The sequence below is a fragment of the Bufo gargarizans genome, chromosome 4, assembly GCF_014858855.1.
Source record: "Bufo gargarizans isolate SCDJY-AF-19 chromosome 4, ASM1485885v1, whole genome shotgun sequence".
Classification (NCBI taxonomy): domain Eukaryota; kingdom Metazoa; phylum Chordata; class Amphibia; order Anura; family Bufonidae; genus Bufo; species Bufo gargarizans.
Window position 1 is genome coordinate 441905567 of NC_058083.1, and position 26458 is coordinate 441932024.

Here is a 26458-nt window from a genome sequence, read left to right on the forward strand (position 1 = left end):
GCTTGTACAATAGACTTAAAGATATGCTTATAGGTTACCCCCTTCCCGAGACTTTAGAGTAGACCATCACTTTTGCTGTAAGACTAGACAAATGCATTAAGGAGAGACAGCAGGAGGTTTTTCTTTCTTCCCAGGTGACGTCTAAATCTAAGGTCAGTCTCGTGGGTATCCAATTTGAACCTGGTGCCGAAGAACCCATGCAGATTGGTATGACCAGAAGGGAACAATGACGCCATCAGAGGACATGTTTCTATTGTGGCGGTTCTGACCATTGGATTCGACAATGTCCCAAGAAGCCTCCTCCCAATAAATCACTCAAACCTGGGGCATCTAATGACAAGGTACTCCCGGATATTGTTAAAGGTAAATTCTTGGTGCCTGTTACTGTTTCAGCAGGGCTCAATAAGGGCTCAGGTAAAGCTTTTATTGATTCTGGATCAGCTGCTAGCTTTATTGATCTCAAATTTGCCCGACAGGTGGAAATTCCTATCCTGACCCTTCCTGATCCTGTATACATTGTTGCTATTGATTCTACCCCATTATTAGGAGGTACCATGAGGTTTTCTACTCCCGAGATTACGCTAACGGTGGGGGGGGTCATACTGAAAGTTGTGCCCTATTCATTTTGGAGAATTTACCTGCTGATGTGGTGCTAGGTATGCCATGGCTCCAATTACACAACTCTGTGATTGATTGGACCAGAGGTGAACTAGTCAAATGGGGCCCTAAATGTGATTCGTGTTTGTCTATTGTCAATGCGGGAGTCTCAGCAGAATCCAAAATATTACCTCCATTCATAGAGGATTATGTGTATGTATTCTCCTCATCTGACCCCGAAGAGTTGCCACCCCATAAACCTTATGACTGTGCTATTGAATTGATAGAAGGTGCCAGGTTCCCCAAGGGGCATATATATAATCTATCTGGTCCAGAACGTGATTCCATGAGAGAATATGTCAAGGAAAGTTTGCTTAAAGGACATATTAGGCCCTCTGTATCTCCTATGGGGGCAGGGTTATTTTTTGTCAAGAAAAAGGACGGAGGGCTTAGGCCTTGTATTGACTATCGGGAATTGAACAAAATTTCTGTTAAAAATCAATACGCTCTTCCTTTGATTCCCGATCAAGTTCTAGGGGCTTCATGGTTCTCCAAACTTGACCTGAGGGGAGCTTACAACCTAGTTCGTATTGAAGAAGGGGACGAATGGAAAACTGCTTTTAATACTCCGGAGGGGCTTTTCGAATACCTGGTCATGCCTTTTGGGCTTAATAATGCTCCTGCAGTTTTTCAAAATTTCATGAATGACATCTTCAGGGAACTTATTAGCAAATTTATGATTGTATATCTCAATGACATTTTTATTTTTTCTTCGAGTTGGGAATCTCATGTTATGCATACCAGACAAGTTCTGGAGATTCTCAGAAAAAATCAACTGTCTGTTAAATTGGAAAAATGTGTCTTTGGGGTTCAGGAAATCTTGTATCTGGGTTATGTCTTCACTCCTCACACTTTTAAATTGGACCCTGGTATGGTACAGGCCATTTTAGATTGGGTAAGACCATCATCCCTGAAAGCCTTACAACGCTTTTTAGGATTTTGCAACTATTACCGTTAATTTATAAAAAAAAATTCTGTAGCTGCCAAACCTTTGACCAACCTCACTAAGAAGGGGGCGGTTCTGGAGAACTGGTCTGTAGAGGCTATTGAGGCCTTTGAGACCCTTAAAAGGTATTTTATGAATGCCCCAGTTCCTAACTGGGGCGTTCCTAATCTGATCACTCGGTGCTCGGCTGGATTTAGGAGAATGAGTCATGGGACGCTGGCCACGTCACATGACTCCTCTTCTCCACTATTTAACAGACATCCTGCTGGCCACAGGTTACCTGTGAATTCAGTCTCTTCCTGAACTTGTTGTTTGTGACATGCGGCTAGATTCCTGGCTCCGTTCCCGACTTCGTCCCCGGTGGCTCCCTGCATTTATTGGCTTCTCCAGGTTTGACCTTTGGTGTGGACTTGACTTCTTTTTGATTATCCTTTTGTACTTTAGCGACATCCTGCTTCTGACTCGGCTTGCTGACATATTTGTTGTTTGTCTTGTATGTCTCTCCGCACTTACCCAGGCTAGGGAACGTCGTCCAGTTGTACCTTGTTGCCTAGGACGAGTGGTGCAAGTAGGCAGGGACAGGGGTGTTGGTGGAGCCAGTGGTCACTACCCTCTACACCTCTTTGTGACACAGTGTTTACACTAGACTATGTTCTGATTGACTGCAGTGTTTACACTAGACTATGTTCTGTCTGCAGTGTTTACACTAGACTTTATTCTGACTGCAGTCTTTACATTAGACTATGTCATTATTGCAGTGTTTACTCTAGACTATGCTCTGACTGGCAGCAGTGGCTTCACTAGACTATGTTCTGACTGACTGCAGTGTTTACACTAGACCAGTGATTCTGAACCTGTGGTACACAAGGTAGAGAGGGTATACAGTAGGGCCTCTCAACATTCAACTGTATTGCCATCCTCCTGACGATACAGTCTAATTTTGCTGTGGGGCACGAAAGCCATGTCTTCTTGCCCAACCATTCACTCTGATAGGCGACAAGCATTAGGCCCGACACCTGTCTAAGGCAAGTACAGTCGGCACAATTATGTCATCATTATTCTGAGCCACTCTGTAAGCAGCTTAGGATGCAGTTTGGAAGAGGCCTGTGTCCTGCACAGATGGCTGGATTTGATGAAGTGAGCATTCTTCCCCCATGTCGCGTAGTCTGAAAAACTAGATAATCTTAGGATCCAACTCTCAGCTGACGAGTATTTCCTGGCAGCCAGGTCACGATACCTGATAATCCTATTGCTGTAACATGTGTACTATGGACGGACTGACCGCAGTGGTTACACCAGACTATAGAATGATTGATTCCAGTGTTTACGCTAGAGCCAGGGGTAGGCAACCTCCGGCTCCCAGCTGTTGTGAAACTACAACTCCCAGTATGCATACTTGCTCTGCTCTTCTAATAACTCTCATAGAAACGAATGGAGCATGCTGGGAATTGTAGTTTCACAACAGCTGGGAGCTGGAGGTTGCCTACCCCTGCGCTAGACTATGGACTGACTGACCACAGTGGTCACACCAGACTATAGAATGATTGATCCCAGTGGTTACACTAGACCAGTGTTTCCCAACCAGCGTGCCTCCAGCTGTTGCAAAACTACAACTCCCATCATGCCTAGACAGCCTTTGGCTGTGCAGGCATGCTGGGAGTTGTAGTTTCACAACAGCTGGAGGCACACTGGTTGGGAAACACTGCACTAGACTATGGAATGACTGACCGCAGGGTATACACTAAAGTATGGACTGGACACCAAGTTTGACATAGAGCAACTGTGGCAAGTGGACACGTCACCGCCACAAACTTGACAATCCTAAGTGTTGAATGCAGCACAAAAACGCCTATGCGACAAAATATCTTCGCACAGGTGTTTAAAAAGTTGCAAAAGGGGGAGGTATAATATTTTGACTCCAAAAGCTGGTTTGAAATATTTGTAAATGACCCCCATTGTGCCTGCTTTAACAATGACTTTCTTGGTGACATTCCCTTTAAAAATGCAGATTCCCATATTTCCAGTCATAGTACTCATTTTCAGTGGTATTTTAGCAGCATTGTGTGAAATGAAGAGTAACTGTGCTCAGTCTTATGCCTCTTTTAAACAACCGTTTTTTTTTGCGTTCCGTATACAGTCCATATACAGAACTATTCATTTCAATGGTTCTGCTAAAAAACTGAATGCACTCCGTATGCATTCTGTTTCCGTATTTCCATTTTTATGTTCTGTTGAAAGATAGAACATGTCCTATTATTGCCCGCAAATCACGTTCCGTGGCTCCATTCAAGTCAATGGGTCCGCAAAAAAAACGGAACACATACGGAAATGCATCTGTATGTCTTCCATATCTGTTGCGTTTTTGCGGAAACATATATTAAAAATTTTATGCCCAGCTTAATTATTTCTATGTAATTACTGTATACTGTATATGCCATACGAAAAAAAGGAACAGAAACGGAAACACAACAGAAACAAAAAACGGAACAACGGATCCGTGAAAATGGACAGCAAAACACTGAAAAAGCCATACGGTCGTGTGAAAGAGGCCTAATGCTGATTTACATGATCCATGCTGTTTTCTCTGTACATGCAGATTGAATACTGGTTGCCTATGAAAATAAATGGCAGTTTACTTCCTCTGACCGGACAGCTTTGTGTGTCACGGGTTACGAATAGTCGGACGGCACTGCGTGAAGGTATGTGTGCGCGGTTAGCGGACGTCATTCCGGATGCTTGAATGAAGGAAGGAACCGGCACTCCTTTGTACTGCAATTATATCAGGTTTATTCGCCACTCATAGAAGAGGTGACGCGCGTTTCGGCACATGCAAGTGCCTTTTATCAAAACAATGTGAGCAGCAGGATAGATAGGTGAAGACATAATCATACATTTAAATGGTCCGCCCTTGGTCAGGTGACTAGGGCTGCTTGTGTCATGTGACTGTGATGTCAGATTGGCACGGTAACCATGATAAATACAAACAAGGTTTAATAGATGGAATATACACAGATGAAAAGAATAACAATTAGGAAAGCATGTCGATGGATCCAGCTTTGTGTGTCACGTCCAGTATCGCTCTCACAGTGCACTGGGATCTTGTAACAGGAATTATTAATAATGTTTTAAACAATTAGGAAATATGTTTTATCACTGAACAATTTATTGTGAGAAAACGTTGAGCATTTTCGAAGAATTATTTGACCACTTAGGGTATACGGTATTAGCATGTTTTCTGTGCTGTTTTTTGTGATTCAATTTTTATTTATTTTTTCTGGTGCGGATTTTGACATTTTTATGTTCTTTTTAGGCATCCCATTGACTTTAATGGGAATTCCACACAGAATCCACATCAAGAATAAACATGTTTTTTTTTTTTTTTCTGCAATGTGGATAAATCAACAGAAAAAAATGCAGCCATGCCTACTGTATAAGGTAGCTCCACCTATATTCCCAATCATATAGAACAGGGGTGTCAAACTCAAATTCATCGGGGGCCGCATCAGCAGTTTGGTCACCCTCAAAGGGCCGGTTGTATCTGTAGGACTATGTGTCCACTCTTTATTATCATAAATTATTGTCACTGCATTCAATTATTACTGTTTTTTGTAATAATGTAAGTAATAACTAGCTCTGAAAGCTTGACCTGCAAGCGCTGACTGGGGTCACATAGCATTATACTGATTTATGATGCTATGTAACCCTTACAGTTCTGGAATGTGTTGGATAACACTGACATAATACTGTCAGTGTTATCCAACACATTCCAGAACTGTAAGGGTTACCGTATTTTTCGCCCTATAAGACGCACCGGCCCATAAGACGCACCTAGGTTTTTGAGGAGGAAAATAAGAAAAAAAATATTTTGAACCAAAAGGTGCGCTTTTGGTGGGTTTTGAACTAATTGTGGTCTGTGGGTGGCTCTGTTATGGGGGATCTGTGGATGGCACTGTTATGGGGGATCTGTGGGTGACACTTATGGGGGATCTGTGGGTGACGCACTGTTATGGGGGATCTGTGGGTGACACTTATGGGGGATCTGTGGGTGACACTTATGGGGGATCTGTGGGTGACACTTATGGGGGATCTGTGGGTGGCTCTTATGGAGGATCTGTGTATGACAGTTATGGGGGGGATCTGTGGATGACACATATATAGCATCTTATGCTATGTGTCATCCACAGATCCCCTCCATAAGTGTCCCTGTAGTGAATGACCCTCAATACACGGGCTAGGGGCCGGCATCTGCTTTTATAATGACAGCGGGGCCCGTGCAGTGACTGTATTCTACTACACGGGCCCCGCTCACTGTATAATCCTATGTCTAATAGTTAATTGTATGTAATCGCATAATCAGCGCTGTGTATTACGGTACTTACAACTACAAGCGCTCGCCGCTCAGTAGGCAGAGAGGGGGCAGGCCGGGAGGACAGGCGCTGGCAGCGTGAGTCATACGTCATGCGCCCACGCCGCCTGCTTCATTCATAAAGTGGGCGGCGCAGGCGCGTGACGTATGACTCACACTGCCAGCGCCCATCCTCCCAGCCTGCCTCCTCCCTCCTCTCGGCGAGCGCTTGTAGTTGTAGGTACCGGTAATACACAGCGCTCCTTATGCGATTTATTATCACTTCCTGCAGGGGCCGCCTGCAGGAAGTGATAATAAAAGGTGAAGGCTGGCGGCCGGCGGCTGCTACATGGGCCACATGACTAGGTCTGGTGGACCGGATTCGGCCCGCGGGCCTTGTGTTTGACACCCATGATATAGAATATCAACCTTTATACATATGATCTTCCACATCTGCGGAAATAATGGAAGCTGCAGTTGCTGTAGGTTCCTCCATTCATAATCAGGAGGAATATCACTTCTATGGTCCAGGGGCTGCCACTAAAGCGAATAATTTAAAGGGGTTTTCCGAAATAATTTAACTGATTAATTATTCTCTGCGTCATGAAATATTATTTAATGTAAAACATTAAAATAAAACAGCCCTGCAGATTATAGACCTGTTCAGAATCCAAGACTCTAAAATGAAGCTTAGGCCTCATGCACACGATCGTTTTTTGTTTTAAGGTCTGCAAAAGCGGGGTCCGTAGGTCCGTGATCCGTGTCCGTTTTTTCTTCCGTGGGTCTTCCTTGATTTTTGGAGAATCCATGGACATGAAGAAAAAATCGTTTTGGTGTCCGCCTGGCCGTGCGGACCCAAACGGATCCGTCCTGACTTACAATGCAAGTCAATGGGGACGGATCCGTTTGACGTTGACACAATATGGTGCAGTTGCAAACGGATCCATACCCCATTGACTTTCAATTTAAAGTCAGGAGTCCCTATTATACCATCGGATCTGAGTTTTCTCCAATCCGATGGTATATTTTAACTTGAAGCGTCCCCATCACCATGGGAACGCCTCTATGTTAGAATATACTGTCGGATATGAGTTAGATCGTGAAACTCAGATCCGACAGTATATTCTAACACAGAGGCGTTCCCATGGTGATGGGGACGCTTCAAGTTAGAATATACTAAGAACTGTGTACATGACTGCCCCCTGCTGCCTGGCAGCACCCGATCTCTTACAGGGGGCTGTGATCAGCACAATTAACCCCGCAGGTGCCGCACCAGAGGGGGGTTAATTGTGCGTATCATAGTCCCCTGTAAGAGATCAGGGCAGCCAGGCAGAAGGGGGCAGACCCCCCTCCCTCCCCAGTTTTAATTTCATTGGTGGCCAGTGCGGCCCCCCCGGCCCCCCTCCCTCCCTCTATTATATTAATTTCATTGGTGGCCAGTGTGCGGCCCCCACTCCCTCCCTCTATTGTATTAATTTAATTGGTGGCCAGTGCATGAGACCTTAGGCAGTGACTTCTCGGGGACTTGGTATTTATCCTATGTAGGCTTAATGTGTTTTCAGCGTGAGCTTTGTGAAGCATTGCCAGCAGTAGTTGACTTGTGACAAGAAAATAGCACGGATTTGACCCCCCAGCTATCCACAATTGAACGCGGTTTGACTGAACATTTACTGCAAATGCGGGCAGTGCCTCCCCGAGCCCTGTGTGATGGCAGAGAAGATGGTTCAGATTGCTGACGCTGTATAGTAGGTGCATTTTTATTAATGTCCTGTCTATATCTTTCACTATGAAATCACGCCATACTCTGCAGCATGTGCTGTATGTTGAATTAGGCCATTTATATCTATTTTCTTTTCAAGATACTTTTGCAGCAGAATAATGTGTTTGGTATGTGTATGGTATGTACCAATTATGTTATACAAACTGGCTCGGCATTGTGCTGCCGCAAGCTACAGGCATGTCAGACAATAGGTTGTTAGCCTTCCTGTTCTAGGCATTGACGCAAGTGGTGGCCCTGGAATTCTTTCTCTCTGCGTCATGCTGGCAGTTTATTGGGGGATCAACTCCTATTGTTTCATTAATGAAATGGTCATTGGTGCTTCCTGTAGATCTTCTTGCTCGTGGGAGGAAATAAGAAATGTCATTAAATGGTTAATAAGTTCCCTTGCTTCTTGAGTGCACAGCACTGGATTCTGCCTGTAGAGCTGACAGGATTTTGTTACATTAGATTGGTAGGCAGGTTTATTGGTGGGGACAGTTCATGTGTCCTTCTGTGGCGGTACAGGGTGCACGCACATCTGCCCCTTCCATACCTGCATAGAAATACTGGAGATACTTCCTAATAGTCTTAGAGCAGCAGATAAGTGCCCATATTGGATCATGGCACACATTCAAATAAAGTAGCTGGGCTGAGTCCTCGAGGGTCAACTACTCTTAGTGGCTCTCCACTTTTTCCAATAGATGATGATCTACAGTGGGCCCTAGTGTACTTTATATTGAGACAACCTTTTTAAAGGGGCATTCTAATCACAGATAGATGTCTTATAAACATTTAGGACCTACACTTGTTGAGGGAAGAGGCTGAATTACCGTCTGTTGAGGTGGCCACTAGCTGCCACATCCAAGTAGAGTATGATTTAATAAGTGGCCACGCATGTGCTTGACTGTGTTCATTCACTTTTAGCAGTGCTTTACAGATAATATCGTCACTTGCTGTCCCCAATGGAGCTCACAATCCAAATTCCCTATCATTATGTCTTTTGAGGGTTGGAGGAAACTAGAGTACCCAGAGCAAACACATTCAAGCATGGGGAGAAGATATAATCTCCATGGGGGTGACATTCTAGAACCCTTTAACACTGCGAGGAACCAGATTATGGCCACTTTCCCACAGTCAGTGTTTGAGACAAACCAGGAATAAAAACTACACAGAGATGAGACATACTGGAAGGATCTGCACCTGTTCTGTGTTTAGACCCGCAGCTGGTTTCGGCTCACAATAACTGATGGAAATCACCCACTGTGTGAATGAGGCCTCACAGTAGTTTCATATCTTAATGATAGAACAGGACTTCCTCAGCTGCGTGCGAACAAGGAGCACCTCCAGATCCCCAGTTTACTCCTGCATAATGCTCTAATTTGTCACGTTGTACAGACTCTACAATGGAATCACCTAACAGAGCGTCCCACGCAGGTGTGGGCACTATTCAGATGTATATATTTTATTTTGACCCCAGCGACCTAAATGTAAATGCATGACCAGATTTCTCTTTAGATGGATCTCTAGTTGCATTTGTATTTTTTCATAAACCTGATTTACAAATGTCTTCAATCCCTTTACTGTCAGATTTACATGGTGCATTTTGCCAAAGCAGCTGTGTTCCAAGGATCTCTTTAACCCTTATGAATTTCTAATTGACTAATTAAGCAATTATGCCACAAATGTAGCAGCAGATGGAAATGGAATGAGTATTAGGTAGTGTGGCTTGTTGTGGGATGCTTGCCATTTGAACCTTCTTGCGTGGGGAACAGATGACTCTGTTAGCTCTTTCAATAAGGCACCTGATTCCAAGCAGATAGATGCTCAGGTCTCACATTCTGCTGGACAGTGTGTGATTCTGGCAGCCTGGCATACGTTCAAGTAAGATGAAGTCATGGCATTCTTTTCACTATCTTGTGATGCCTGTGACTTGTACATCTGGCCAGATCCATCAGGTCACATGATGATGTCTTTAGAACAGGACTTATATTGTTACGTGGTCGAGAAGGGATAATTGTGCGGACCTGCCAGCGCTTTACTTTATTCCACTATCCTTGACAAGTGAAATTCACTTTGGCAGAGTTCTGTAGTGACAGCAGTTGTGCCATTGTGTGTGTTGCTAGGCATCGTATTTAGTCTCCGATCGTTGTGGGTTCATTACACCTCATTTAACGACAAAGCTGCGTCACAAAGTGGAACATGTGCTCCTCAAAGAAAACACTGTGGCTTGACTCATTGGGAAAATTAGTCACTTTGATGTGTTTATAAATTTCTATATTTCTGTTGGGCACAAAAGGGACATTTTCTCAATTTATGTGTGTGTTTTAGTATATTGTGCAATATCTGTGTATAAATTAAAGATACTGTAGATGGATGGGCCTATTGATTTTTGCCTACAAGGATTCATCCTGTCCTAGCAACTGTTGCAGTCAGTAGACTGAGCAGTGTAAGGCCTCTTGCACACGACCGTGTGTGCCCCATGGCTGTGCTGCGGCCCGCAAATTGCAGGCCACAATACATGAACACCCACCTTGGGGCAGCCGCTGCAGATCGCGGACCCATTCACTTTAATGGGTTCGCGATCCGGCCGTTCCGCAAAAAGATAGGACCTGTTCTATCTTTTTGCGGAACGGAAGTATGGGAAGAAACTCCACGGAAGGACTCCGTAGTGCTTCCGTAGGGTTCCGTTCCGTCCTTCTGTTCCTCACCATTCCGCATCTCCGGATTTGCAGACCCATTGAAGTGAATGGGTCCGCATTCATGATGCAGAATCCACACGGAATGGTGCCTGTGTATTGCGGATCCGCAAATGCGGTCCTCAATATGGCAACGGAGCGCACACGTTCATGTGAAAGAGGCCTAAGGCTGAGTTCACATCAGCGTTCAGCCTTTCCGTTCTCCTGATGCTTTATAGGAGCAGGAGAACGGAAAGGATGGATTCGGCACATAACTGAGCCAAACGGAGCTCACGTGCCCCGTAGACTATACTCACGTGCCCCGTAGACTATAATGGAGTCCGTTAGGTTTCCGCTCACAGGACAACACTAGCGACTAGTGTTTCTAATTAGATGACGGGAATTTGGTGGTGACTAGCGATAATCTTTCAGTTAGCCTACATGCACACGAACGTTGTTTGTTTCCGTGTCAGTTATGTTCATTTCAATGGGTCCACCCAAAAATGCGGACAGCACACGTTGTGCTGTCCACATCAGTATGTCCGTTCCGTAGCCCCGCAAAAAAAAATTAACATGTCCTATTCTTGTCCGTTTTAGACATTGTTACAATGGATCCACACAAAAAAATGGATGGTATACGGATTTGCGGACCGCAAAAACATACGGTTGTTTGCATGTAGCCTTAGGGTCTATTCACACGTCCGTAATGCATTGCGGATCCGCAATACACCCGGTCGGCACCCCCATAGAGAGAATAGGACATGTTCTATTTTTTTCCAGAGCCGCGAACTGGAAGATTGGCGGCGCACTCCGGAAATGCGGACGTGGCAGCACACTGTGTGCTGTCTGCATCCATTCCTTCCCAATAGAGAATGAATGGGTCCGTTCCGCAATTTGCGGAATGGATGCGGACCCATTATTATGGACGTGTGAATGGAGCCTTAGACATATTTTTCGGATCCATTGAAAAGAACGATTTATCATTCATGGTTTGATCACTTCAGGCTATTGCATACAAAACAAAACAAAAAAATGCCACTTACTCATTAAAATGTCAGTAGCAAAAAGAACACTAGTTGTGTGTTCTGCTTTTGATATTTCCCATAGACTTTTAGCTACTGCCCAATCTTTTGTTCTCTCTTCTTCCCATTCACTAAATATGCATACTCAGGTGAGCCGATCATATGTATGGGAGCATTTTGAGAGGTAGCTGTTATCCAAATGAGTGTTTGGTCAACTTCTCATATTTATGGTCAGCTGTCGGCTGGGTCTACACTTAGCAGGAGATTTATCTCCCTGCGCCAGAAGAGTAGTATAAAAAAGTTGCATGCAAGTTTTCAGAAAGTTTCCGTGGCAAGAGCCGGAAGGGCCATGGCCAGCAGCAGCAACAAATTTATCTTAATTTACGCCAGTTTTCTGGTGCAAATGAGAAAGAAATCTTCGGCAGCTCACAGCTTAGACATAAAATCGGCGCAGGGTATATGAAGATCTTGATCTTGATAAGTCTTCGCCTTAGACTTTTTGCAGCACTTTTGATTGATTTTCACTACTGAGCTAGAGCTGTAATCCAAAGAAGTAGATTGACTTGTATGCAGTCTTGTGCACTGCAGTGGTCACTCGAGTCTCAGCCTCTCAATTTGTCCCATCCATCCATGAACATAAATAGCAGGAGTTTCTCATAGTTCTAAACATCTTAAAACCAATGCACTATATAGAGAATCTGTCATCACATTTTGGCACCCCCAGCTGTATAGCTGCGAGATCCCTGATTCGGAAGATGTAATTACTTTTGTGAAACGCACCTTGTGTGATCTTGCAATAATTCTCCCTCTGTGAGTGCTGATGAGTCCTCCTAATGATGTGCATCAGCTCAGCAGTCCTGTAATGCAAATAGATAGTACTGAGGCCGTCCCATCGGCTCTGATATACAGTATTCCAGCCAGTTCACGAGCAGCTAATTAAGAATAACCAAGACGTGTGGCATATTGTAGGGGAAAAGGCGTGGTTTACTCGTGATTGACACGTACAACTCTGAACCTGTAAGTGAGTTTTACTAAAAGGAATACATATTTAGAACCAGGGTCATTCTGTTCATTATTTCTAGAAGTTAGTTGGGGTTATAGGTGGTGAAAGAGTACATTTAAAATTGTCTGAAACAGTTATTTCAAAGAAAAAGGAAGGAATAGAGGCTCACCCGACTGGAGGTATGGATAGGTGTTCTAGTCACGTGTTGACCCACCCAGTCAAGAGGAGAAGCAAGAGGTAAGTTGTATGTAGGGTGGTTCATACAATAGCGAATAAGAACACTTAGGTAATGAACACAGTGTGTATAAAATCACAGATGAGATCACTTGAATAAAATCGCAAGTATATAAAATCACAAATATGAACACCTGTAAAAAATTGCATAAGATAGATAAATCACTTATAAAAAGTTGCATATGATATCTATATAAATGTAGATGCATGAAATTGCAAATAAAAGGTAGAAACCATTTCTACCTTTTATTTGCGATTTTATGCATGTACATTTCATATAGATATCATATGCGACTTTTTACAGGTGTTCATATTTGCGATATTATATAGACTGGAAAAAGTCAATGCTAATAAACAGGAATTGTTAAATGAACTTATTTAGAGCTAAAAGCAAAAGTAAGGTATAGTATGAAATAAGCCTTTATGAGTAAAAACCTTTGATGAGTAACTTTTTTTTCTCTTTCTTCCTCTTTCTACTTCATCTTAAGGGTGGGGACAGTGATAGCTGTGTTCATATAATAATTATATATATATATATATATATATATATATATATATTTTTTATTTTTTTTTTATATTTTTTTTTCATTTTGTCTTTTTGTATTAAGAAGATATAATATAGAAAAATAAAGTTAATATATAGTTTTTAATAAGAAAAAGAAGAGTTAGAACTTGGAAATAATCTAGTGCACATGACGGTAAATATGACCTTAGAAGCTTTAACATATGCTGCAGCTATTTCCGCTGACCTTAAGATCAGAAGGCTTGTTAAACTCTTTAGTGTGGTGGAATGAGATGAAACATTATTGATTATGTTAGGTTCAACCACTATGGACAAGATGTCAGCCCTTTGCCCTGGACTATCCATCTTAGTCCTCCTGTATGATTCTCGCATTGCAAGTCCCAGGGAATAATGGCCACCAGTTAGAAGCATGCATATCAGGCTGTAGGACCCGTATCTATTACTTTAGAGGAATATAACTATGTATAACTATTTTCTTTCGTGCAATTTACTTAGACCCATTGTAAGTTGGAGCAAACAAGCATTAGTGTTCATTACAAACTTTGACAACATAAAATCACAACGTATCTTGCTGTTGATATTACAGACGAATGAGATACAAATATACAGTCTATGCACTTGGAAAGGATGACATGTGCAGAACAGTTTTCACTTAAGGCGCTTTTACATGACCCAATCATCGCCTACTTGTAAGCTGTTTTTTCATGGAGTAATGATCAGGGCAGATGTTGCTCGGTGGTCATTACTACAGTTGTTTCTCCCCATGCAGTTTCCTTGTTTGTTGACAGCACATCTGTTTGTACAGGTCCTTCTCAAAAAATTAGCATATTGTGATAAAGTTCATTATTTTCTGTAATGTACTGATAAACATTAGACTTTCATATATTTTAGATTCATTACACACAACTGAAGTAGTGCAAGCCTTTTATTGTTTTAATATTGATGATTTTGGCATACAGCTCATGAAAACCCAAAATTCCTATCTAAAAAAATTAGCATATCCTGAAAAGGTTCTCTAAACGAGCTATTAACCTAATCATCTGAATCAACTAATTAACTCTAAACACCTGCAAAAGATTCCTGAGGCTTTTAAAAACTCCCAGCCTGGTTCACTACTCAAAACCGCAATCATGGGTAAGACTGCCGACCTGACTGCTGTCCAGAAGGCCATCATTGACACCCTCAAGCAAGAGGGTAAGACACAGAAAGAAATTTCTGAACGAATAGGCTGTTCCCAGAGTGCTGTGTCAAGGCACCTCAGTGGGAAGTCTGTGGGAAGGAAAAAGTGTGGCAGAAAACGCTGCACAACGAGAAGAGGTGACCGGACCCTGAGGAAGATTGTGGAGAAGGACCGATTCCAGACCTTGGGGGACCTGCGGAAGCAGTGGACTGAGTCTGGAGTAGAAACATCCAGAGCCACCATGTACAGGCATGTGCAGGAAATGGGCTACAGGTGCCGCATTCCCCAGAAACAGCGGCAGAAGCGCCTGACCTGGGCTACAGAGAAGCAGCACTGGACTGTTGCTCAGTGGTCCAAAGTACTTTTTTCGGATGAAAGCAAATTTTGCATGTCATTCGGAAATCAAGGTGCCAGAGTCTGGAGGAAGACTGGGGAGAGGGAAATGCCAAAATGCCTGAAGTCCAGTGTCAAGTACCCACAGTCAGTGATGGTCTGGGGTGCCATGTCAGCTGCTGGTGTTGGTCCACTGTGTTTTATCAAGGGCAGGGTCAATGCAGCTAGCTATCAGGAGATTTTGGAGCACTTCATGCTTCCATCTGCTGAAAAGCTTTATGGAGATGAAGATTTCATTTTTCAGCACGGCCTGGCACCTGCTCACAGTGCCAAAACCCTGGTAAATGGTTTACTGACCATGGTATTACTGTGCTCAATTGGCCTGCCAACTCTCCTGACCTGAACCCCATAGAGAATCTGTGGGATATTGGGAAGAGAAAGTTGAGAGACGCAAGACCCAACACTCTGGATGAGCTTAAGGCCGCTATCGAAGCATCCTGGGCCTCCATAACACCTCAGCAGTGCCACAGGCTGATTGCCTCCATGCCACGCCGCATTGAAGCGGTCATTTCTGCAAAAGGATTCCCGACCAAGTATTGAGTGCAGAACTGAACATAATTATTTGTAGATTGACTTTTTTTGTATTAAAAACACTTTTCTTTTATTGGTCGGATGAAATATGCTAATTTTTTGAGATAGAAAAATTTGGGTTTTCATGAGCTGTATGCCAAAATCATCAATATTAAAACAATAAAAGGCTTGAACTACTTCAGTTGTGTGTAATGAATCTAAAATATATGAAAGTCTAATGTTTATCAGTACATTACAGAAAATAATGAACTTTATCACAATATGCTAATTTTTTTAGAAGGACCTGTACAGGGCACTGTGCCGCTGACACATGAGGACTTTGGGTGCCGCATGAAAGATACCAGGGCAGTTATCGAGAATGTTCTGATCCTCCGCCCATGTAAAAGAGTCTTAAAAAGATTGTCCAACCCTGAGGATAGGCCATCATTTGCAAACGAATGAAAGCCCCCTTTAGCCTTACCTTACACTGGCTTCAGATGTCGGGAGCAGACCAGTTCCACCTCAGCTGCAAGGTGGAAACGATTTGAAAATAGTAGCTAAAAACTATACATCATGGGATTGTAAATATATAACAATATGTTATTCCTACAATTGGTTATACATGTTTTTTTCACAATTTTCAAAGCACCATGTAAGATCAGTGTACAAACCAAATCAAATTACAGTACAATACATGTGAAAAACGCCATCCTTATGTGGCAGAAAAATCCACGAAGAAAAGCAAGCATGCTGTGGATTTTTAACCTCCTCACGACCGCCGTACGCAGGATTGCGTCTTCGCAGCGGTCGTGCTGTTCTGGGTGGACGCGCCGGTGCGTCCTCTCGCGAGACGCGAGATTTCCGGGTATGCCGGCCCGCGCATGCGCATCGCGGGCCGGCAAAATTCAAAGAAGAACTTCGTCATCAACCTGCCGGCCACGATCATTGGCTGGCAGGTTGATGATTTTCAAAAAAACGAATCAGCAGCCAGATAACCCATCATATTAGTAAATATGATGGGGTTATATGGCTGCTGTGCTCCTCTGCTCCTTCTTTTGGTCGGTTGGTTCCAGGAGAGGAGCAGAGGAGCACATCATTACTGTGAGTACCCACTACAGTACACTTAGCCCCCAGATCACCTCCCAGCACCCAATTAACCCTTTGATCACCCTGTCAATCACTAGTGAAAAGGAAAAAAAGTGATCAGTGCAAACTGTCACTTTTTTTTTTTCACTGTTATTGACCGTTAGGTTTTAGGTATAGTTTAGGTCCCTTGGTTAGGTAGTTAGCGATCAGTTAGCGCCCAGCCCACCGCACCGCAGTCCGTTATTCGCTGATTAGCGTATCGCTAATCAGCATTTGTACTTTTATAGTATCTGAAAGTGATCAAAACTGATCACGGTCGGATCTATAATAGTACTAGTCTCACTTTAGTTCGCCCTCCACCCAAAACGCAGTGTTTGCCCGATCAGGCCTGATCGGTCGCCCACACGTGCGTTCGCCCACACCCGCCCCACCGCAGTGACAAAAAAATTTTTTTTTTTTGATCACTGCACATTCACTTTACACGCACTGCGGCGATAAAAAAATCAGTTTTGATATTTTTTATCAACCGCAGCGGCCTCCGGTACTTCGCTAGGCTCCCCTTTGTAAGACAGGCTTGCTTTTTTTTTCTTGGGTAGTCTCAGGGAATACCCCGAAATTTAGTTGCCCACATGTCTAACAGGGGGTATTCTTCTGAAGAGGCCTACAGGCTTCTGACCCAGTCGGATGAGGAGTGGGAACCCTCATCTGATGAATCCAGCGGGTCAGAATACGAACCTGTAGAAAGCAGTGGCTCTCTGACCCAAAGTTCGGACGAGGAGGCTGAGGTCCCTGATAGCAGCAGGCGTACCCGGCCCCGTGTCGCTAGACCGCAGGTTGCGCAGGATCCGCTTCAAGAGCAGCAGAGTGGGGCTGGTGCTGTCGGATTACGTGGTGAGGCATACACCAGCAGCCCAGCCCTTCCTGGACCTAGTACCAGCACTGCCGTACAACCTGGTGAAGTAGCGAGCACCAGAAGGGCAGTTGAAGCTGGTACGGTGGCACGTGCAGTAGTGACCCCGTCGCAGCCACCGCAAAGACGTGCCCGTAGAGCCCCTAGAATCCCAGAGGTGCTGGCAAACCCTGATTGGCAGTCCCCAACTTCCGCCGCACCCGTAGTTTTCCCTTTCACTGCCCAGTCTGGAGTTCGGGTTGAGACAGCTCAGATCGGTTCGGCCCTGGGATTTTTTGAGCTGTTCTTGACTGCGGAGCTTTTAGACTTAGTTGTGGCCGAAACAAACAGATATGCCACACAATTTATAACCGCTAACCCGGGAAGCTCTTATGCCCAGTCTTTCCGGTGGAAACCAGTCCAAGTTTCCGAAATTAAAACTTTTCTGGGCCTCCTCCTCAACATGGGCCTGACAAAAAAACATGAATTGCGGTCATATTGGTCCACGAACCCAATTCATCACATGCCCATGTCCTCTGCTGCTATGTCCAGGACACGATTTGAGACCATCCTGCGTTTCCTGCACTTTAGCGATAACAGCACCTCCCGTCCCAGGGGCCACCCTGCTTTTGACCGGCTCCACAAAATTCGGCCCCTCATAGACCATTTCAACCTGAAATTTGCAGATATTTATACCCCAGAGCAAAACATCTGCATAGACGAGTCCCTAATACATTTTACCGGGCGCCTTGGCTTCAAACAATACATCCCAAGCAAGCGCGCCCGGTATGGGGTCAAATTGTATAAGCTCTGTGAAAGGGCCACAGGCTATACCCACAAATTTCGGGTCTATGAGGGAAAAGATCAGACTCTGGAGCCGGTCGGTTGCCCTGACTACCTGGGGAGCAGTGGGAAGACAGTTTGGGACTTGGTGTCACCCTTATTCGGCAAGGGGTACCATCTTTATGTGGACAATTTTTACACAAGTGTGGCCCTCTTTAGGCATTTGTTTCTAGAACGGATTGGCGCCTGTGGTACCGCGCAAACTAGTCGCGCGGGCTTCCCCCAACGGCTCGTTACCACCCGTCTTGCAAGGGGCAGAGGGCCGCACTGTGTAACGAAGAACTGCTCGCGGTGAAATGGAGAGACAAGCGTGACGTTTACATGCTCTCCTCCATTCACGCAGACACGACAATCCAAATTGAGCGAGCAACCCGTGTCATTGAAAAGCCCCTCTCAGTCCACGACTATAACCTCCACATGGGAGAGGTCGACTTCAATGACCAGATGTTGGCTCCGTATTTAGTTTCCCGACGCACCAGATGCTGGTATAAGAAGGTGTCTGTATATTTAATTCAATTGGCTCTGTACAATAGTTTTGTTCTCTACAGTAAGGCTGGGAGAACTGGATCCTTCCTCAAATTTCAGGAAGAGATCATCGCGAACCTCCTGTATCCAGGAGGTTCCGTGGCCCCATCCACCAGTGTAGTTAGCCGTCTACACGAGCGACACTTCCCCAGTGTCGTTGCTGGTACCTCAAACCGACCGCCACCCCGAAAAAAATGTTGTGTCTGTAGCAGGAGTGGAATAAGGCGTGACACCCGCTATTTCTGTCCTGACTGTCCCGACCACCCTGCCCTATGCTTTGGAGAGTGTTTCCGGAAGTACCACTCACAGGTACACTATTAGCATAGGGATCATCTCACCAGGATAGGCACACAGGGCTATTAGGGCCCATTCACTCACAGCTGCTGCAAACGTCTCCTTTCACATGGGACAAAGTGCATAACGCACTTCGCCACATCTTTGGGCGATTTGCGCTTTGCACATTGACCCATGGGGAAGGAGAGGTTTGTTCTATAAAGGTAAAAAAACAAAAAAAAAACAAAAAAAAAAAAAAACAGGTAAGCAAACAGGTTAATGTTTAGTTCCAAAAGTTAAAGTTACATGTTCTGTTCCAAAGTTAATAAAATTATTGCGTTGTGGCCTGGTTTTTTCTTTTTTTTTTTTTTTTTGTCTTTTTACCTTCCAGGTGGACCAACCGATCTACTAGCTGCAGCACCGATGTGCATTCTGACAGAAGCATTGCGCTGCTGTCAGATTACACGCAAGTCGGTGTATGCGGCGCTGCAAGATGGGATTTTCTCCTCTGCAGTGACAGATACGTTTGCCGAGGCATACGAGCTGAGGAGGAGGCGGCGTTCCTATGCTTTGGCAAGCACTTTGTATGTATATATATATATATATATATATATATAAAAAAAATCCCGGCAATGATTTATTCATCCACATCGATTGATGTGAATGGAGAAATCTGGTTTGCCAGGGCATACGAGCTAAGTGGGTATGGATGTAGGGCGGAGCTCCTATGTCCTGGCAGACGCCTTACCCCTCCATTTTTTTTTTTGGGCAGAGATTTTTTCATCCACATTGATCGATGCGAATGAAGAAATCTGTGCCGTTCATTTTTTTCTTTCAGCCCAGAGGCTGAACGGAAAAAAAAATCTCATTACCTGTATGCTCAATATAAGGAGAATAGCAGAAACTCCTAATGCTGGCCATACATGTAATGATTGCGGAGACCCTCAAATGCCAGGGCAGTACAAACACCCCACAACTGACCCCATTTTGGAAAGAAGACACCCCAAGGTATTTGCTGAGGGGCATATTGAGTCCATGAAAGATTGAAATTTTTGTCCTAAGTTAGCGGAAAGTGAGACTTTGTGAGAAAAAACAAAAAAAAATCAATTTCCGCTAACTTATGCGAAAAAAAAAAAAATTCTATGAACTTGCCAGGCCCCTCATTGGATACCTTGGGGTGTCTTCTTTCCAAAGTGGGGTCACATGTGGGGTATTTATACTGTCCTGGCTTTTTAGGGGCCCTAAAGCGTGAGAAGAAGTCTGGGATCCAAATGTCTAAAAATGCCCTCCTAAAAGGAATTTGGGCACCTTTGCGCATCTAGGCTGCAAAAAAGTGTGACAAATCTGGTATCGCCGTACTCAGAAGAAGTTGGGGAATGTGTTTTGGGGTGTCATTTTACATATACCCATACTGGGTGAGATAAATATCTTGGTCAAATGCCAACTTTGTATAAAAAAATGGGAAAAGTTGTCTTTTGCCAACATATTTCTCTCACCCAGCATGGGTATATGTAAAATTGCACCCCAAAACACATTCCCCAACTTCTCCTGAGTACGGCGATACCAGTGGTGTGACACTTTTTTGATGCCAAGGTGGGCAAAGGGGCAAATATTCCAAAGTGCACCTTTCGGATTTTGCAGGCCATTTTTTACACATTTTGATTGCAAAGTACTTCTCACACATATGGGCCCCTAAATTGCCAGGGCAGTATAACTACGCCACAAGTGACCCCATTTTGGAAAGAAGACACCCCAAGGTATTCCGTGAGGGGCATGGCGAGTTCCTAGAATTTTTTATTTTTTGTCGCAAGTTAGTGGAATATGAGACTTTGTAAGGAAAAAAGAGAAAAAAAAAAAAATCATCATTTTCCGCTAACTTGTGACAAAAAATAAAAAATTCTAGGAACTCGCCATGCCCCTCACGGAATACCTTAGGGTGTCTTCTTTCCAAAATGGGGTCACTTGTGGCGTAGTTATACTGCCCTGGCAATTTAGGGGCCCAAATGTGTGAGAAGTACCTTGCAATCAAAATGTGTAAAAAATGCCCTGCAAAATCCGAAAGGTGCACTTTGGAATATGTGCCCCTTTGCCCACCTTGGCAGCAAAAAAGTGTGACACATCTGGTATCGCCGTACTCAGGAGAAGTTGGGGAATGTGTTTTGGGGTGTCATTTTACATATACCCATGCTGGGTGAGAAAAATATCTTGGTCAAATGCCAACTTTGTATAAAAAATATGGGAAAAGTTGTCTTTTGCCAAGATATTTCTCTCACCCAGCATGGGTATACAGTCATGTGAAAAAATTAGGACACCCTTTGAAAGCATGTGGTTTTTTGTAACATTTTTAATAAAAGGTTATTTCATCTCCGTTTCAACAATACAGAGAGATTAAAGTAATCCAACTAAACAAAGAAAACTGAAGAAAAGTCTTTTCAAGATCTTCTGTAAATGTCATTCTACAAAAATGCCTATTCTAACTGAGGAAAAAGATAGGACACCCTTGCCCCTAATAGCGAGTGTTACCTCCTTTGGCTGAAATAACTGCAGTGAGACGGTTCTTGTAGCCATCTACCAGTCTTCGACATCGGTGTGAGGAAATTTTACCCCACTCCTCAATGCAGAACTTTTTCAGCTGTGAGATGTTTGAGGGGTTTCTTGCACGTACAGCCCTTTTCAAGTCACCCCACAGCATCTCAATGGGATTCAAATCTGGACTTTGACTTGGCCATTCCAGGACTCTCCATTTCTTCTTTTTCAGCCAATCTTTGGTTGATTTACTAGTATGTTTTGGGTCATTGTCATGTTGCATGGTCCAGTTCCGCTTCAGCTTTAATTTTCTAACTGATGGTCTCACATGTTCTTCAAGCACCTTCTGATACACAGTAGAATTCATCGTGGATTCTATGATGGTGAGCTGACCAGGTCCTGCTGCAGCAAAGCAGCCCCAAACCATGACACTTCCACCTCCATGCTTCACAGTTGGTATGAGGTTCTTTTCTTGGAATGCTGTGTTTGGTTTACGCCAAACATGTCCTCTGCTGTTGTGTCCAAATAATTCAATTTTGGACTCATCTGTCCAAAGAACATTATTCCAGAAGTCCTGGTCTTTGTCAACTTTATCTCTGGCAAATGTCAGTCTGGCCTCGATGTTTCTCTTGGAAAGCAAAGGTTTCCTCCTTGCACACCTCCCATGCAAGTTAAACTTGTACAGTCTCTTTCTGATTGTAGAGGCATGTACTTCTACATCAACAGTAGCCAGAGCCTGCTGTAGTTCTCGAGATGACACTTTAGGGTTTTTGGAGACCTCTTTTAGCATCTTGCGGTCTGCTCTTGGGGTGAACTTGCTGGGGCGACCAGTCCTGGGCATGTTGGCAGTTGTTTTGAAAGCCCTCCACTTGTAGACTATCTTCCGGACAGTGGAATGGCTGATTTCAAAATCTTTTGAGATCTTTTTAAATCCCTTCCCAGACTCATAGGCTGCTACAATCTTTTTTCTGAAGTCCTCTGACAGCTCTTTTGCTCTCACCATGGTGCTCACTCTCACTTCAACAGTCAGGAGCACACCAAACTAAATGTCTGAGGTTTAAATAGGGCAAGCCTCATTCAACATGCAGAGTAACGATCTACTAATTATGTGCACCTGGTGTGATATACCTGTGTGAGATCTGAGCCAATTTAAGAGGGAATACATGTGAGGGTGTCCTATCTTTTTCCTCAGTTAGAATAGGCATTTTTGTAGAATGACATTTACAGAAGATCTTGAAAAGACTTTTCTTCAGTTTTCTTTGTTTAGTTGGATTACTTTAATCTCTCTGTATTGTTGAAACGGAGATAAAATAACCTTTTATTAAAAATGTTACAAAAAACCACATGCTTTCAAAGGGTGTCCTAATTTTTTCACATGACTGTATGTAAAATGACACCCCAAAACACATTCCCCAACTTCTCATCACATGTGTGACACTTTTTTGCTGCCAAGGTGGGCAAAGGGGCGCATATTCCAAAGTGCACCTTTCGGATTTCACCGGTCATTTCTTACACATTTTGATTGCAAAGTACTTCTTACACATTTGGGCCCCTAAATTGCCCGGGCAGTATAACTACCCCACAAGTGACCCCATTTTGGAAAGAAGACACCCCAAGGTATTCCGTGAGAGGCATGGTGAGTTCCTAGAATTTTTTATTTTTTGTCGCAAGTTAGTGGAATATGAGACTTTGTAAGAAAAAATAAAATAAAAAATCATCATCATTTTCCGCTAACTTGTGACAAAAAATAAAAAGTTCTATGAACTCACTATGCCCATCAGCGAATACCTTAGGGTGTCTACTTTCCGAAATGGGGTCATTTGTGGGGTTTTTCTACTGTTTGGGCATTGTAGAACCTCAGGAAACATGACAGGTGCTCAGAAAATCAGAGCCGTTTCAAAAAGCGGAAATTCACATTTTTGTACCATAGTTTGTAAACGCTATAACTTTTACCCAAACCATTTTTTTTTTTGCCCAAACATTTTTTTTTTATCAAAGACATGTAGAACTATAAATTTAGCGAAAAATTTATATATGGATGTCGTTTTTTTTTGCAAAATTTCACAGCTGAAAGTGAAAAATGTACGATTTTTTTGCAAAAAAATCGTTACATTTTGATTAATAACAAAAAAAGTAAAAATGTCAGCAGCAATAAAATACCACCAAATGAAAGCTCTATTAGTGAGAAGAAAAGGAGGTAAAATTCATTTGGGTGGTAAGTTGCATGACCGAGCGATAAACGGTGAAAGGAGTGTAGTGCCGAAGTGTAAAAAGTGGCCTGGTCATGAAGGGGGTTTCACCTAGCGGGGCTGAAGTGGTTAAAGGGCATCTGTCAGTAGATTTGTACCTAATGAAACTGGCTGACCTATTACATGTGTGCTTGGCAGCTGAAGGCATCTGTGCTGGTCCCATGTTCATATGTGCCTACATTACTGAGAAAAATGAAGTTTTAATAAATGTAAATGAGCCTCTAGGAGTCATGTGGGAGTTGCCGTTACACCTTGAGGCTCGTCTCTCTCTGCAACTGCTGCACACTGTGCCCTTTGATTGACAATCCAAGTGTAGAGGATGCGGCAGTTGCAGAGAGAGACGAGCCTCAAGGTGTAATGGCAACGTCCCCGTTGCTCCTAGAAGCTCATTTGCAATTTAGGCATATGTGAATATGGATCTAACAAAAATGCCTTCAACTGCCAAGCGCACATGTAACAGGTCAGCCAGTTTCATAAGTACAAATCTGCTGACAGATGCCCTTTAAATCCAAGCATGTCAATTAAGATGCTTATTTTCACCATGGGTTTCATCCCTTCAGTGTATAGGGGTGAAATCCTCAGTCAGGCCACAGCACAATGCACATGCAGATTTTATGGATTCGACCTTAAGATTCCTTAATGGGAAAGCTTTCCAGGGACACTGTGAATTTGTATATTGAATTGTCCCTGAGGAGGTGTGAGTAGCTGGGCCAAAATATAAATGTTGCTTCGGTTGCTTCAAAGACTACTTTCTTGTATCTCAGCTATTTGTTATTGCACTTCTTCTAAGGCCTCATGCAGACGACCGCAGTTTTTGCAGCTCGGGTGCGGACCCATTCACTTCCGTTCCGTAGCTCCCCAAAAAATGTAACATGTCCTATTCTTGTCCGTTTTGCAGAGAAAGAATAGGCACGTTTACAATGGGCCGTCCGTTCTGTTCCGCAAATTGCAGAAGGCACACGGGCGGCTTCCGTGTTTTGCGGATCCGCAATTTGTGGACCGCAAAAAACGGAACGGTCGTGTGCATGAGGCCTAAGGCACATTTGTTACATTTTGTACATTGCTTCATGCTAGCTTTGCCGCTGTCACATTGTGAACATGGCAAGTTCCACTTTAGGGAATAGGCATATACTGGTTTATCAAGCCTTGCACTCCAGAATGCTGGCTTCAAAAAGTGGCAATATTTTGCATTTAGTTTGTGGTATTTAACTTTTCTGGCTTTTTTGCACAAGTATAAGGACAACACCCCCGTTGCTCCTTGAGGCTCATTTGCATATATTAAAGCATCATGTTTCTTAGCAAAGGGGACACATATGATTATGGGACCAACACAGATGTTTTTTTAGCTGCCAAGTGCACATGTAACAGGTCAGCCAGTGTCATAGGTACAAATCTGCTGAAAAAATGCCCTTTAAAGATGCACCAAATGCATCAAACATTGTGGGACATTTGATAAATTTGGTGCAAAGTATGGCAACGCAACTTCTCCCGCTGCATGTAAACTAACAGAGTTTTTAACCGGTGATTTACATAAATTTGAATAGATTCTGCATATTTAGCATTCTTAGGGCTGGATCTTAAACATAGGCAAAGATGCTAATTTCCTGGCACTATCACCCAACTCACAATAGAAGACTACAATATAGTTGACAATGGTTTGGAATAGTTTCTATTTCAGTTAATAGTTTCTCCCTTACACAGCTTATGCAAAATTGCAGTATTACCATTGGAGGTGTTTTAAGGTTTTGGGGTGGGAATCCCACTAATACACTTAAGTTTTGTGCTTGACAAGACAGAATGTAAAACATTTTGTCTTATTTTAGTTAGTTTGGCTGGTTTCTCAGATTTCACTGAGGGTCACATGACCTGTGATGTCAGCTTCTCTCCCTGCTGTGATAATGTTTGTGCACAAGCCTGAGAGATCTGTACACCAGACATCACTGTGCTGGCCACGCCCCCTGCACTGCCGGCTGCTTATTGCTCTCTCCCAGGATTCTTAACCCCTTCAGCTGCACAGACTCAGGGCTGAAGTGTTTACTGTGTAGCTGCAGGCAGTGAAGATACAAATGCTGGGCACAGGAGCTGAAAGAGAAGTCCTGCAGAGCATTGCAGGTAGGGGGAAAATCCTGTGTGTATTAGCAGTGTAATTGTACAGCTAGGACTTGTATTTCTACACATACAACATGCTGTTGAGTCTCCCAGCAGGCAGACATGTCACTCAGGGCAATACTTGTATTCACTCCCTTAGCAGTGTCATTATACAGCTTGGACTTGTAGTTCTACACATACGCAATGCTGCTGAGTCTCCTAGTAATAGTTGTACACATACACACACAATATGCTGCTGAGTCTCCTAGTAGGCAGACATGTCACTCAAGGCAGCACTTGTATTCACTCCCTTAGCAGAGCAGGGGGAGGGGCAGACATGTCACTCAGGGCAGCACTTGTATTCACTCCCTTAGCATTGCAGGGGGAGGGGCAGAGATGGTTTTTATTGCAAGTAAACAAAGGCCAGAAGAGAACCAGGGAAATGAGGAAATAAATTATTATTTTTTGCCTAAAACTTGCTTAGCTTAGTTATATATCGCTGACCATCAGATTTACAATGCTATAGCTTTTTTTTTTTCCATTAACTTGGACAACCCCTTTAAGTATGGAATGAAATTAAGAATTCTTGGATCTCAGTTTGCGAAAACTTGTGTTTGGCTTTTTAGCTGCTTACTGATCACCAATTCACTATATCTATCTATCTATATATATATATATATATATACACACATATATATATATATATATATATATATATATATATATACACAC

The 26458-nt window shown here is 43.4% G+C and overlaps 1 protein-coding gene across 2 annotated transcripts in view; it reads left to right on the forward strand.

Annotated features, from left to right (window-relative positions):
* Window positions 1–26458, forward strand: part of TIAM2 (TIAM Rac1 associated GEF 2) — a 441154-nt gene that overhangs the window by 132557 nt on the left and 282139 nt on the right. Inside the window, exon 1 of one of the 2 annotated variants that reach the window (XM_044289380.1) lies at window positions 290–363. The exons of the other annotated variant lie outside the window; for it this stretch is intronic. The gene's annotated coding sequence lies outside the window, so the exon portion shown is untranslated. Of the gene's footprint in view, window positions 1–289; window positions 364–26458 lie in introns of those variants that run through there. 2 annotated transcript variants of the gene reach the window in all.